Source organism: Bos taurus, chromosome 29 (assembly GCF_002263795.3).
Source record: "Bos taurus isolate L1 Dominette 01449 registration number 42190680 breed Hereford chromosome 29, ARS-UCD2.0, whole genome shotgun sequence".
NCBI lineage: Eukaryota > Metazoa > Chordata > Mammalia > Artiodactyla > Bovidae > Bos > Bos taurus.
In genome coordinates, this window is record NC_037356.1 from 23,606,225 (window position 1) to 23,619,954 (window position 13,730).

General features: G+C 38.2%; 1 protein-coding gene and 1 long non-coding RNA gene across 3 annotated transcripts in view; one reads left to right on the plus strand and one right to left on the minus strand.

Moving 5' to 3' along the window:
- The window catches only part of NELL1 (neural EGFL like 1), a 1,045,899-nt gene that overhangs the window by 350,433 nt on the left and 681,736 nt on the right, over positions 1-13,730 (minus strand). The gene's annotated exons all lie outside the window — the stretch shown is intronic.
- LOC112444868 (uncharacterized) lies at positions 1,512-7,058 on the plus strand. Its single transcript, XR_003033255.2, has 2 exons — positions 1,512-1,868; positions 6,829-7,058. It is a non-coding gene; the product is annotated as an uncharacterized lncRNA (long non-coding RNA).

Genomic DNA, 13,730 nt, shown 5'->3' on the forward strand with positions numbered 1-13,730 from the left:
TATGGCAGTGGTTCTCAAAGTGATCCCCAACACAGACGCATCAGGGCCACCCTGACCAGGTAAGGAATGCAATCTCTTAGAACTATCCCTCGAAATACTGAATCTGAAGTCTGCAGTAGGGAATGCAACAATTTTTATTTTAATGCTTCTGATGCATGCTGAAACTTGAGAACCACTGGGCTATGAAATAGTCATAGTATAAAGCGATGAGCAGTTGTACTAAGATGATGGCACTGAGGAAGGATAGAAATGCTCTCAGAGATATTTAGAAGATAAACAGGACTAGGCTATCAACCTTGGAGACCTGGAATCTTATTCTTAATGTTCTAAATGAAGTTGGTGAATGATAATATAATCAGTGAAAATGCACAACACTGAATAAAGAGCAGTTGGGTTGGGCGAATAAGATAGAAAATGAGTTCAGTTTCAGACATGCCATGTTTGGGGACCTGTAAGACATCCACATGCCCAGTGGGGGGCTTAATAAATGACTCTGCAGTTCCAGACAAAGGATTGTGGGTAATGGCAGAAATTCAGGAGTCATCAACTTGTGGGACAGAGTTCACTACACAGAAGTATACAAAAGAGCCTCAAGCAGAGGTTTTCAACTTTGCTTCTGCCGTGACAGATGATGAATGGCATTCATGAGACATATTCCCAGGCGTATACTCAGATTGTAATGAAAAGCAAATACACATGCATATGAACAAAGCAGCTGGCCAAATAAAGCACAGAATTCTCAAACTGTTTTTATAGCTCATATTTACAAAAGTATTTTACCTGCAAATGATTAGTAAATTGATTTACTGATCTCAAATATAACTTTATGGAGGGAAAAATATATATGGCTGATCTAATATAAAAATTACATAAAATTATTTTTTAAAGATCCAATTCGATATTACCTCTACAGGTAATATTTTAAAAAGTAAGCATGTACTAATAAAAATAATCCATATTTCATAGTTTAAAAGTATAACAGATAATATTTATGCTTATTCATGATATTAGTATAAATAGTATGATTGCACACATCCTTTAGATAATCATATTGCCTTCGATTGGAAAACTGTAGCTAGAGCCTCCTCTATTCTGTTCTATGTGGATAAACACGCAGGCTTTCTTCATTTCTCTTCCTTATTCAAAATATGTTCAAGGGTAAAATCAAGGAATCAAATATAAGTATATATCCACAGATAACAAATTATAGTATTTCAAAATTGCTCTATCAATGCCACATCAATAACCACAGTTCCTGGATATTTTCAGCAAACATAAAATAGACTGAATTATGAGCGATTGACTTCCAGCTAAATCTGATTCCACCTTTCCCAACACAAAGAAGCACCCATCATTAAAATGCAAATGAGTGAATATGACATCCTTATAATGGTAACATTGAGGTGAATCCAATTACTTAAAAATGTAAATGATTCATAGGAGCTTATTGTTGCTGTTTAGTTGCTAAGTCCAGTCCAACTCTTTGTGACCCCATGGACTGCAGCATGCCAAGCTTCCCTGTCCTTTACAATCTCCTGGAGTTTGTTCAAACTCAGGTCCATTGAGCTTATAACTCAATGCTTCTGAATAAGTGAGTGGTTTTGACATATGTCATGGCTGATTGTGACACTGTAATGTGTCATATATCACCAATGTCAAGAAGTACTAGACTAGAAAAATGATTGCAGACAAAACACAGAAGATTATGAAGAGAAAACTGAGGACCATCTATCTTTGAACCATGGGAGCAATAAAGAAATGATTTGGTGGCGGAAAGGGGAGAACAGAGAAAAAAAGATGTTAGGGAAGACAAGAGAAGTTTAACAGTCAAAGAATGAATCTTCATCAGTGTCAATATCCTTTGAGAGGTGAAGTATCCAGAATCTAACCAGTTTCTCTCTGACATTAACCATTAATGATCAACACCTTTTTAAAAGTTATATTGCCCAAACTTCATTATAAATTTATGTCTACTAAACCAGAAATAATAGCAGAAGTATTTCTGTTAAAGATAATTTTATTGCTATTGCTCTATAGAGCTTCTTCCTAATGAAGGAGAAAAAAGCAAAGCATTGTTACCGTCTTTTAGATTTCACATAAGAGTGATATCATATGATATTTGTCTTTCTCTATCTGATTTATTTCACTCAGTATGACAATCTCTAGGTCCATATGTGTTGCTGCAAATGACATTATTTCATTCTTTTTGAAAAATAGACAACTAATAAGAACCTACTGTACAGCACAGGGAACTCTACTCAATACTCTGTAATGACCTATATGGAAAAAAAAAAAAAAAGGAAGGGATATATGTATATGTATAACTGGTTCACTTTGCTGTACAACGGAAACTAACACCACATTGTGAACTAACTATATGGCAATAAAAATGTAAAAAAATTTTTAAAAATAAATAAATAAAAAATAAATGTTACACTTAAAAAAAAAAAAAAAAGAAGAAGTATGTTGGGGTCATTATCAGTCAGTCAGTCCAGTCGCTCAATTGTGTCCAACTCTTTGCAACCCCATGGAACTGCAGCACACCAGGCTTCCCTGTCCTTCATCAACTCCAGGAGCTTGCTCAAACTCATGTCTTTCAAGTTGGTGATGCCATCTAACCATCTTATCCTCTGCCACTCCTTTCTCCTTTTGACTTCAATCTTTCCCAGCATCAGGGTCTTTCCAATAAGTTAGTTCTTCTCATCTAATGGCCAAAGTATCGGAGCTTCAGCTTCAGTATCAGTTCTTTTTTTTTTAACTTTACAATATTGTATTGGTTTTGCCATATATCAACATGAATCTGCCACAGGTATACACGTGTTCCCCATCCTGAACCCTCCTCCCTCCTCCCTCCCCATACCATCCCTCTGGGTCGTCCCAGTGCGCCAGCCCCTAGCATCCAGTATTGTGCATTGAACCTGGACTGGCGATTCATTTCATATATGATATTATACATGTTTCAATGCCATTCTCCCAAATCATCCCACCCTCTCTCTCTCCCACAGAGTTCAAAAGACTGTTCTATACATCAGTGACTCTTTTGCTGTCTCGTAAACAGGGTTATTGTTACCATCTTTCTAAATTCCATATATATGCGTTAGTATACTGTATTGGTGTTTTTATTTCTGGCTTACTTCACTCTGTATAATAGGCTCCAGTTTCATCCACCTCATTAGAACTGATTCAAATGTATTCTTTTTAATGGCTGAGTAATAACTCCATTGTGTATATGTACCACTGCTTTCTTATCTATTCATCTGCTAATAGACATCTAGGTTGCTTCCATGTCCTGGCTATTATAAACAGTGATGCGATGAACATTGGGGTACATGTGTCTCTTTCAATTCTGGTTTCCTCAGTGTGTATGCCCAGCAGTGGGATTTCTGGGTCATAAGGCAGTTCTATTTCCAGTTTTTTAAGGAATCTTCACACTGTTCTCCATAGTGGTTGTACTAGTTTGCATTCCCACCAACAGTGTAAGAGGGTTCCCTTTTCTCCACACCCTCTCCAGCATTTATTGCTTGTAGACTTTTGGATCGCAGCCATTCTGACTGGTGTGAAATGGTACCTCATAGTGGTTTTAGAATATTCAGGACTGATTTCTTTTAGGATGGACTGCTTTGATCTCCTTGCAGTCCAAGAGACTCTCCAGAGTCTTCTCCAACACCACAGTTCAAAAGCATCAATTCTTCGACACTCAGCTTTCTTTATGGTCCAACTCTCACATCCATACATGACTGCTGGAAAAACCATAGCCTTGGCTACACAGAACTTTGTTGGCAGAGTAATGTCTCTGCTTTCTAATATTCTTTCTAGGTTAGGCAAAGCTTTTTTTCCAAGGGTTATTGACCATCACCATAATGCTGTATAGACTAGTGACTGTGAGCATGGGCCTCAGAGCCAAAACTGTCTGCCATGTACCATCTGTAATGTTCACAATTTTTCAATGACTTTTTTCTGAATTTATATTCCAGGGGGCATAGACAGCAGAAAATACATGAATGATAAATGGATAGATACATAGATAAAAAAATATAGGAACAAGCAATGGATGCATAAATGGATCTTTTAATGTTAGAAGAAAGAAATGCTATGAAACAATATGAAGTCTGTTACCTTCAAGGAGTTTACATTCTGGACAGAGTTAAATGGGGTGAATGGAGGTACACTAGGAACTGAAAGTTGATGCTAAATGATTCCTGAATGACCCAGCTGGGGCACAAAAGTGCACAAGGTGGATTGACAACATATATGGGCAGGGATCGCAAGTGAAAGTTCCTCAGTCACATCTGAAAGAAGGGCTAGCAGCAGCAAAGTACAGAGGCAAGAGAGGATTTCGGGGATGGAAGCCAAATTGAAAGGCCTGTAGGGTACACTAAGCATTGCCATTCAGCTGAAAGGAAAGGTTTATGGAGGAAAACAGGGACAAACAAATGGGGAAAGTAAATTGGGGTCAGAGGGTAGAGAACCTTGAATGGCAAGCCTAAGAAATTTATGATGCCCTGGAGGCAGGAGAGAAACATTCATGATTCTTGAAATAAAAAGTAAAAGGTTTTGAAAGATATCCCTTTAAAAAGGAAAACATGCATTTAAAAAGAGACAGTAAATTTTCAATGCACAAGACTGCTTTATAGCAAAGCTTTGCCTTAATGAAAGCATAATTTTAAAATACATACCCACTCCCAACCCACCCCCCACCCCCGCACACTCTTTACGCAAACTCTTAATATCCATTTCATGTTTTCCTACAGACAACTGATTATGAATGTTGTTTTATCAGTAATTTTCTAAAAAGATCAATGCAGAGAGTCAATCTGTCGCATTTTCTCCAATGTACAATTAACACAATTTCTCACCTGTCATTCCATCACTATTTAATAACCACAGAAGAGCTGACAGATGCATAGTTATCAGAGAGGATGTAGATAGCCAGACTTAAAATAATCCAGAAGTGTCCTCCTAGTTTTCCAAAAGGGGATACACACTGTACAATATCAAATTGGCTACAGAAGCCCTCATTTGAAGAAGTGTTATACTTATTTATACACAAAGAAGAGCTTTCCAGAGACAGAGTTCATTCAGTAAAGAAAAAAAAAAATCCCACCCTGAAGAAAGGATATTTAGGTGGGGTGGGGAGCCACACTATTATTTTTTATAGGGGGTTTGGCTTTGGAATGAAACAGTGATGTTTACAATCCACTAAAATGACACTTAAACAGAACTTTAGCCTTTCTTGAAAAGAAGACAGGTGAAGACTAAAGTTTACAGGTAAATTGGAAACAGCCTTTATCTTCTCTTCTAAGTCAACTTTACAGCCATATGAACAACTCTATTAAATACTTTGCTATTACCTAGGGCCTTAACTATGCCACTCACTTCTCTCTGATAATTTGGGAAGACTGCTGTCTTCCATGAAATATTCACAAGTATGATCATTATATTTCTCTTCAATTGCTCTGCATTTCAGAGGTTTCTCTTTGAATCAGGATCCAGCAAGAGAATCACTCTGTGCTAATAATAACTGGATGCATGAGTCAACAAAGTCCTCTCTGTTATACCTATCTCAGTTTTTAGTTCAACACACACACACCCCACAACTGTTGACACAAGCTCAGGTAACCATACACTGTGGGTTTTCTTAAAAAGTCCCAGTTAGCCTGAAATCATAGTCCTTATAAAACACACTTCACTGTTAAACCAGCATGATTCAGTGACCTAATTTTTGCAATAAGGTTATTATAATAACTGGGCTTCCCTTGTAGCTCAGATGGTAAAGAATCTGCCTGCAATATGGGAGACATGAGTTTGATCCTGGGGTCAGGAAGATCCCCGTGGAGAAAGAAATGGCAACTCACTTTGGGATTCTTGCCTGGAGAATTTCATGGACAGAGGAGCCTGGTGGGCTACAATCCATGGGCTAGCAAAGACTTGAGTTGGACATGACTGAGTGACTAACACACACTATTAAAATTAACTACAGAACCTGAAACTGAGATAGGGCTTTCTGAAGCCAGCTGTTTAGCTAGCTGGTTTATCCCTCGTCAACACACAAAGTAGGTGTGATTATACAGATCTAAAAACCTCGAATGGATTTCCTCCAGCCTCCTCACCCCTAGGCTGCAAATGTTCTCCCTTCTCAAAATGGACAATGTCCTCTACCAGGCACCACATCCAAGGCTCTGTGTTAGGTAGCACTTTATCTCAATTTGAAAATTGCAACCGGAGGTAGGTGATTTATTTTCATTTTATAAATAAACATAGTTATATGCCAAGAAGATTAGCAACTCCTGTTAAATTAGCAGAACATTTAAATACAAGCCACTTCCCTCTAAGTATATGCCCTTTCTTCTGCCTCATGCAGTTTTTTTCCCTCCTGTGTTTCTTTTTTTTGTTTTTTTAATTTACAATATTGTATTGGTTTTGCCATACAGTGACATGAATCCGCCATGGGTGTACATGTGTTCCTCATCCTGAACACCCCTCCCACTTCCCTCCCCATCCCATCCATCTCTCTGGGTCATCCCAGTGCACCAGCCCCAAGCACCCTGTATCATGCATCGAATTGTATGTATCTATGTGAAGCTTTCCCTCTCCCACTTCTATCCCTGGGAAGGGACAGAAGAGTGTCACACAAAAACAAAATCACCATTGCAGAGTTTCAGGCATCTAACAGATAAACTGATGATTGCACAAAATGGAAAATATCCACAATGAAATTTCCCAGAAAAAATAGTTAAATGCATGTACTGGTATCTGCTCTTTCCTGAAACCCCATTACATTTACATTTCAACTTTTACTTTTTGTTTTTAAATTATATATCTATACAGGCAATGAGAATGACAGAAGAGACAAGAAGACAATTTTGGAAACTGGAAAGCAGGTGAAGGAGTGACGATCGACTTTTCAGATCTGATAAAGCTGAATCTTAAACACTCAGGGAGAAAAGCCAAGAAACCATTTGTTTTACACCACGGAACTCCAAAGCCTCGGGAATAGACAGCACCAAATACCCCTCAGAGTGGCAGAGAAAGGTGAATAAAGAGTCTTTTTAGGAAACGAACACCCAGATCATCTTCCATATTCTGTTCAGTTAAATGACTGCCCCCTGCCACCAACCTAGCAGAAGAAGGCACATTTATGCTCTACACTGGGGAACACTGCAAAACTGAATCCAAGTTTCACAATGAACTGAGGGGAAATAACTGCAAGTTTACACAGCAAACAGAGTGCTAAAAGATTGGCTTAGAGTCTATGGACAGGAGTTCTGGAGTAGTTTCTAAGGAAATCAACTAAAAATAAAATATGTAAAGATATTAACAATAGACTTTCTCCAGAGAATGCACTAGAACACCCTATACTGAATTCCATTGTCATCCATCACATGCTCATTTGCACAGAGCTTTCAATTTGTGTTTCATTATCCAGATGTTAATTATCAGTGCAGAGCTAGGTTCAAACATGTGGAAAAATCTTCTGACATGAAAGACAGAAGCCAAAGCAAATTCATAGACAGAAGCAATCAGGAGGATACAGGGATTCCATTAAGAGAAGAACATTTTAAATAATTTATCATAAATGTCTGAAGAGGAAAATGCACTGCATTCATAAAATAAAACCAATATTCTATTTTAAAAAGCATAGAAAGAGAAAAAGTAGTCTTGAAGTATAAAAAGGACTGCAGAAATAGAAAGCTCAGTGTAAGGGTTGGAAGAAAAAGTGGAAGAAATCCTCATCTAAGACATTAGATGAAAATGACAAATAACAGGGAAACAGGAAAGTAAATAAGTTAGATAACCAGGAAGTTTTACATCCAAATAATAGGAGAGACAGAAAAAAAGAAAAAGGAGACAAAAATGTTGGGGTGAGAGGATATGAAACAAATCACCAAAGACATGATTCAAGAATACTGGCAGGCTTAAAATCTATGAATATCTAGATTGAAAAGGACCACTGAGTGCCTAGTAAAGTGAAGGAAAATGACCTAATATCATCAGAAAATTTAAAAATGTCAATTACAGGTTAGGTAGGTAGGTTTAGTTGCAAAGTCCTGATTGACTCTTGGGATGCAATGAACTGTATGTAGGTCACCAGGCTCCTCTGTCCATGGGATTTCCCGGGCAAGAATACTGGAGTGGGTTGCCAATTCCTTCTCCAGGGAGAAGCCTAAACCATTAGAAAGACGTTGGACTTCTCAAATTGCATACTGGAGCCTAGAAGACAACGTGAGAATGGCTTCAAAATTCTGAGAAAAGAAAATTATTTACAACCTAAAACACAATGCTTTTTTCAAATTATCAGTCAAGGATGAAGGCAAAATTATGTACCTAGACATATATCTTTTGCTTACTAAGCTCCAGCGAGTCATCTAAGCAATTTTTAAGTATCCACACATTTAATAAACAATATTTTTCAGAGAAGGTCTCAAAATTTTTTCTCTCACATACCCTTTCTCATATAATTAATGGAGAATGCACTCCATTAAGCCAGAGCAGTAGACAAGAAAAATATATGCACAGTATTCAGGAACAGGGGCTACCACTCCAGGGAAAGGCAAAGGGGATCCCCAGAATCATGAGGAAGAGAGATTCCCAGGACATGAGCCAGGCAGTGAGCTTAGTGGTCACCCTACGTTTGGGAGAGATTAGTTCAAGAACATGAAAGAGTTAATGTCTTTGAAGGTATTTATAAAATGGACATGAACTTGGGCAAACTCCAGGAGATGGTGAGGGTCAGGGAAGCCTGGTGTGCTGTAGTCCATGGGTTGCAAAGAGTTGGACATGACTTGACAACTGAATAACCACATACTATTGGTGAGAGTTTGGGAATAAATTATGATAAATCCACAGTAAACTGAGCAATAATATGAATAAATGATTCATAAATAGATGATTACTGATGACAGGGGAACCAAGAACTGTGCAAGAGAGGAAACCAAGGATACCTGATAATAATTCATTTACCAATATCATGCTTCCATGGTGGTTCAGCTGGTAAAGAATCCACTTGCAATATGGGATACCTGGGTTCAGTCCCTGGGTTGGGAAGATCCCCTGGAGAAGGGAACGGCTACCCCAACTCCAGTATTCTGGCCTAGAGAATTCCATGGACTGTGTAGTCCATGGGGTCGCAAAGAGTTGGACATGTCTGAGAGACTTTCACTTCACCAATATGAGCACACACTTATAACAACATAAATGCAGAATATTGACCTAAAAAAAAAAAAGTGTGCGGAGTTGTGTGGAAAATAGCTAAATCGCCCTTATATGGTAAGGAAAATAAAAAAAATTCCAAAGTTGGGGATATAAAGTAGTAAAGAAAAATGTTATTTAGAGATGTGACCAAAAACACCAAAAAAAGAATGTTAAAAAGTTTCAAAGTGATTGTGCTAGGGATGGGAGCTGGGAAACTTTTTCTAGGGGATAAATCTTTTTTATAAAGCCTTCCATATCTCCTTACCTCTTTAAACTACATGCATGCATAAATGTGCTAGACATACAAATTAATTTTTTAATGTGCATAAACAGATTTTTTCCTTTGAGGCACAAAAGCATTAAGGTTAAAAGTCAACAGACTGCTTGGTTTCTAATCTTGACTCTTTTGTTTACAACTATTTGACCTTGGGAAAACGGCTTAAAAATTTCTCTCCCTCAGTTTCCTCTCGTGCAAATGAGAATAAGATCTTCCTCAAAGGGTTCGGGGAGTAATAAATACATGCAATTTGAACAGTGCCTAGCTCAATGCATGTCTAAGATCATTATTATTTATATGAATGAAATATTTGAGGAGAATTTATATGGGTCTAAATAATAAAAGAATGAAACTAAAAAATGTCATTTCATTCTGATTCCAAATTGCATATATTGGCCCAATTATAATTGAAAAAATTCTAAGAACCAACAAACTAACACTCTAAACAGTAATGATTTATTAAGCAAACCTGTGATAACTGAATATAGTTGCTTAGTATGGTCATTTATTGTACATCTATCTGAGAAGGTTCTATAATATATCTACTTAAAGAACACTTACAGCCCTCTACTTAATAATTTGAGAAATTTATAGAAAATATTAATATGTCTTATAGAGAAAAATGAATTAACTTCCATTTATAATTCTTTTATCAAAAAGAAATGATTTTAAAATCTGTCTTCATATTTTGTGAGCACTGACTAATTTTTTAATAATTTAAGGCCTACATGAGTTAAAATTCATTCCTCTAAGGTAGAACAAGAAAAGGGGAGGGGTTCCTCAATAACCATCAAGATAGAATATCATTTGCCCTATGTAGATGCAGACTCTCTCTGCTGCATATGTATTAGTCTGCTGGCTAAACCAGCCAGAGGACAGACAATTCTCCAGCGACTTAAAATACTTCTCTTGCTGAGCTACAGTTTGGTACAGCATGTCAAAGGATGAAAACATACATATGTAAGTGGTCAACTGAAGATGAATGTTCTATACAGTTTTTGTCCCAAACTGCCAGAGAATGTGTTGCTATTGTTCAGTCACTCAGTTGTGTCCAACTTTTTGCAGCCCCATGGACTGTACCACACCAGGCTTCCCTGTCCTTCGCCATCTCCCAGAGTTTGCTCAAACTCATATCCATCAAGTCGGTGATACCATCACACCATCTCATCCTCCATCAGCCCTTTCTCCTGCCTTCAATCTTTCCCAGCATCAGGATCTTTTCTAAGGCTCTTTGTATCAGGTGGCCAAAGTATTGGAGCTTCAGCTTCAGCATCAGTCCTTCCAATGAATATTCAGGATTGATTTCCTTTAGGATGAACTGGTTGGATCTCCTTGCTGTTCAAGGGACTCTCAAGAGTTGTCTCCAATACCACAGTTCAAAAGCATCAATTCTTTGGCCCTCAGCCTTCTTTATCATCCAACTCTCACATTTATATGTGACTACTGGAAAAATCATAGCTTTGACCAAATGCATATGCTATAAATGAAATAAACATATAGCATAAACATATAATATATAGCATATGTTAAAAATGAAATAAAGCAGTGTGTACCTGTCCATCCCAAACCTCCTAACTATCCTTTGGATAACCCATAAGGACCTATTGTATAACACAGCAAACTCTGCTCAATGTTATGCGGCAGCCTGGATGGGAGGGGAGTTTGGGGGAGAATGGATATATGGATATATGGATATGTATGGCTGAGTCCCTTTGCTGTCCACCTAAAACTATCACAACACTGTTAATCAGCTATACCCCAGTATAAAATAAAAAGCTTTAAAAAAATTAAATACATCAGGATGCTCTAAGCTACTAATGAGTCAGATTTGAATATCTGTGGTACCAGCCACATCATCTTGGGTTCCTCTGGCTATTCAAAGGGTCATCTTATGAAGACATTCTCATGATAATAAGGCAGCTTCATGGACAGCAATCTTTCTCTTTCCTAAGGCAGCCTGCAATGCTGCTTGTCAAGTCTAATTACCCGCAGAAGAACAGAAACCTATCAGCTGTCTAGTATCTTATTAACATGTCCCCAATGAGTTTATATGAAATGAATGCAGTAATAGCACACTGCTGCTGCTAAGTCGCTTCAGTCATGTCCAACTCTGTGTGACCCCATAGATGGCAGCCCATCAGGCTCCACCGTCCCCAGGATTCTCCAGGCAAGATAGCCCACTGGAAAAAATCTGCAAGACATAATCTAGGGTGCTCATCAGGGTCTGAGTGCCAGAAAGAATATTATGTGAAAAAACTAAGGAACTATTTTCAGGTGAATATATAATGTGCCAGGTGTGGTGAAATTAAATTCAGTCACAGGTAATAGTGTTAGGGCTTTCTCATATCTGTGGACTACTTGGGTCCCATTTGATAAAAACATTTTAGAAGGTTGTATGTCAGCTCTGAATCTACATAAAGTTTATAGAAATAAGTGAAGTGTCAGTTTGCACATATGGAAATTAAGAAGCGCATTTTACTTTCATTCATCTCATCTGGAGAAATCCTAGTTCCTCATTTATAGCTTCTAATGCAACCGTGGCACTTACTAGAGTGTATCAAGAAAAAAAAAGCTCACTGTGGAGTAACATTTGTGTATGTAATGTTCTGTACACTGATAGCAAGGGGGGTGTAAAATATGCAGAAGGAAAGGAGGAAGCATTGGGAGAAACAATGCAGACTGTGACTGATTCCTTCTGCCATTCCACTTCACTGGAGTATCTGCCATGCAATGAGAGAGTTTGAGTCGGGAGATGGGAACCTGTTATGGTGTGACTCAGACTCTGGTACATGCCTCTAATATCATTAGTATCTCACTGAATGTGACTTTAACGTTCAAATACACAGTATTCATTTTTGGTCGTCTTTGCTGGTGCTGCTGCTGCTAAGTCGCTTCAGTTGTGTCCGACTCTGTGCGACCCCATGGACTGCAGCCTACCAGACTCCTCCGTCCATGGGATTTTCCAGGCAAGAGTACTGGAGTGGGTTGCCATTGCCTTCTCCATTGGTTGTCTTTCTATGGCTTCAAATCATAATATGTTCATTGAGTGCTTAACTAAAAATCTTCAGTCTCTTCTAACCATGCGGGGGAGGGTGGGGGGAAGGTTGTGTTAGACTCACCAGGTTCAACACCTGCTCCTCCTACCATCTTGTCTAGCTCAATAAAGAGCTAATTTTTTTGTCTCACACCTAAAGCCTTGGAATCATCTCTCTTGACCCCCTGTTATCTCATACTCATTCCCAATCCATCAACAAGTTCTTTTGGTTCTAAATTTAAACAATTGCCCCAATCCCCTCTTAAGACCTCCAGAGCTACAATTCTTGTCTATCACTATCTCTCAAATGAACTACAGAAATATCCTTCTAGCTGGCCTTCCTGCTTCCATTTTTTTTTTTTTTTTTGCTTCCCTAAAGTCAAAAACTCTCACAGCAGCCAGAGTAATCCTTTACAAAAGATAAATCAAAGCATGCAACTACCCCACTGAGAACGACTCCACTGACTTCTCTGCATACATAGAATATAATCCAAAGCATGCCTTACCCAGCCTTGCAAGTCCCTAGGGATCTGACCTTACACCTGAATGCATCTGCTACCATCGTCCCTGAACACTTACTCCAGCCGCCCAGATCTACTTGCACTTCCTTCATCATCTCCACCCTCAGGGAGTTCATGTTAGCTGTTCCCTCTGACTTAGCTACTCACTAGGTCAAATCTCTGCTCAGATATCACCCGATCAGAAAGGCCATTTACATCAGAAAATAGCCTCCCTCCATCCTTCACTCTACAGCTTCTTTCCTACTTTATTTTCCTTCTTGGTATCTTTCACTAACTGAAAACATGTTATTCATTTGCACATGTGTAGAGTTTAATTCACCAACTGCAGGGACTTAATCTGTTTGGTTCCCTGCTAGACTCATGCTAGACTCATGATATCTAGAATGAATCTTGGCACTCAATAAATACCTGTTGACTAAATGAACAGAGGAACTATGCTGAGTTGTACTTTATAGGAGATTTAAAGGCGTTGATGGTAAGTTTGATTGTATATAAATTGTATCTCTGAATTTATTGGCCACAAATGACTCTATTCTAAAGTGTATGATCGGGACAACTCTGTTCAAATTCAATTTAAATACAAATCTGCTAAACAGGGTGAACTGCTTCATTGGCATTGGCTGGGTTCCCAAGAGCTAAGCCAGCTAAATCCTAGAAAAGAAATCATTTCTGAGAAAACAACAAAAAGACAAACCTATCTTTTAAC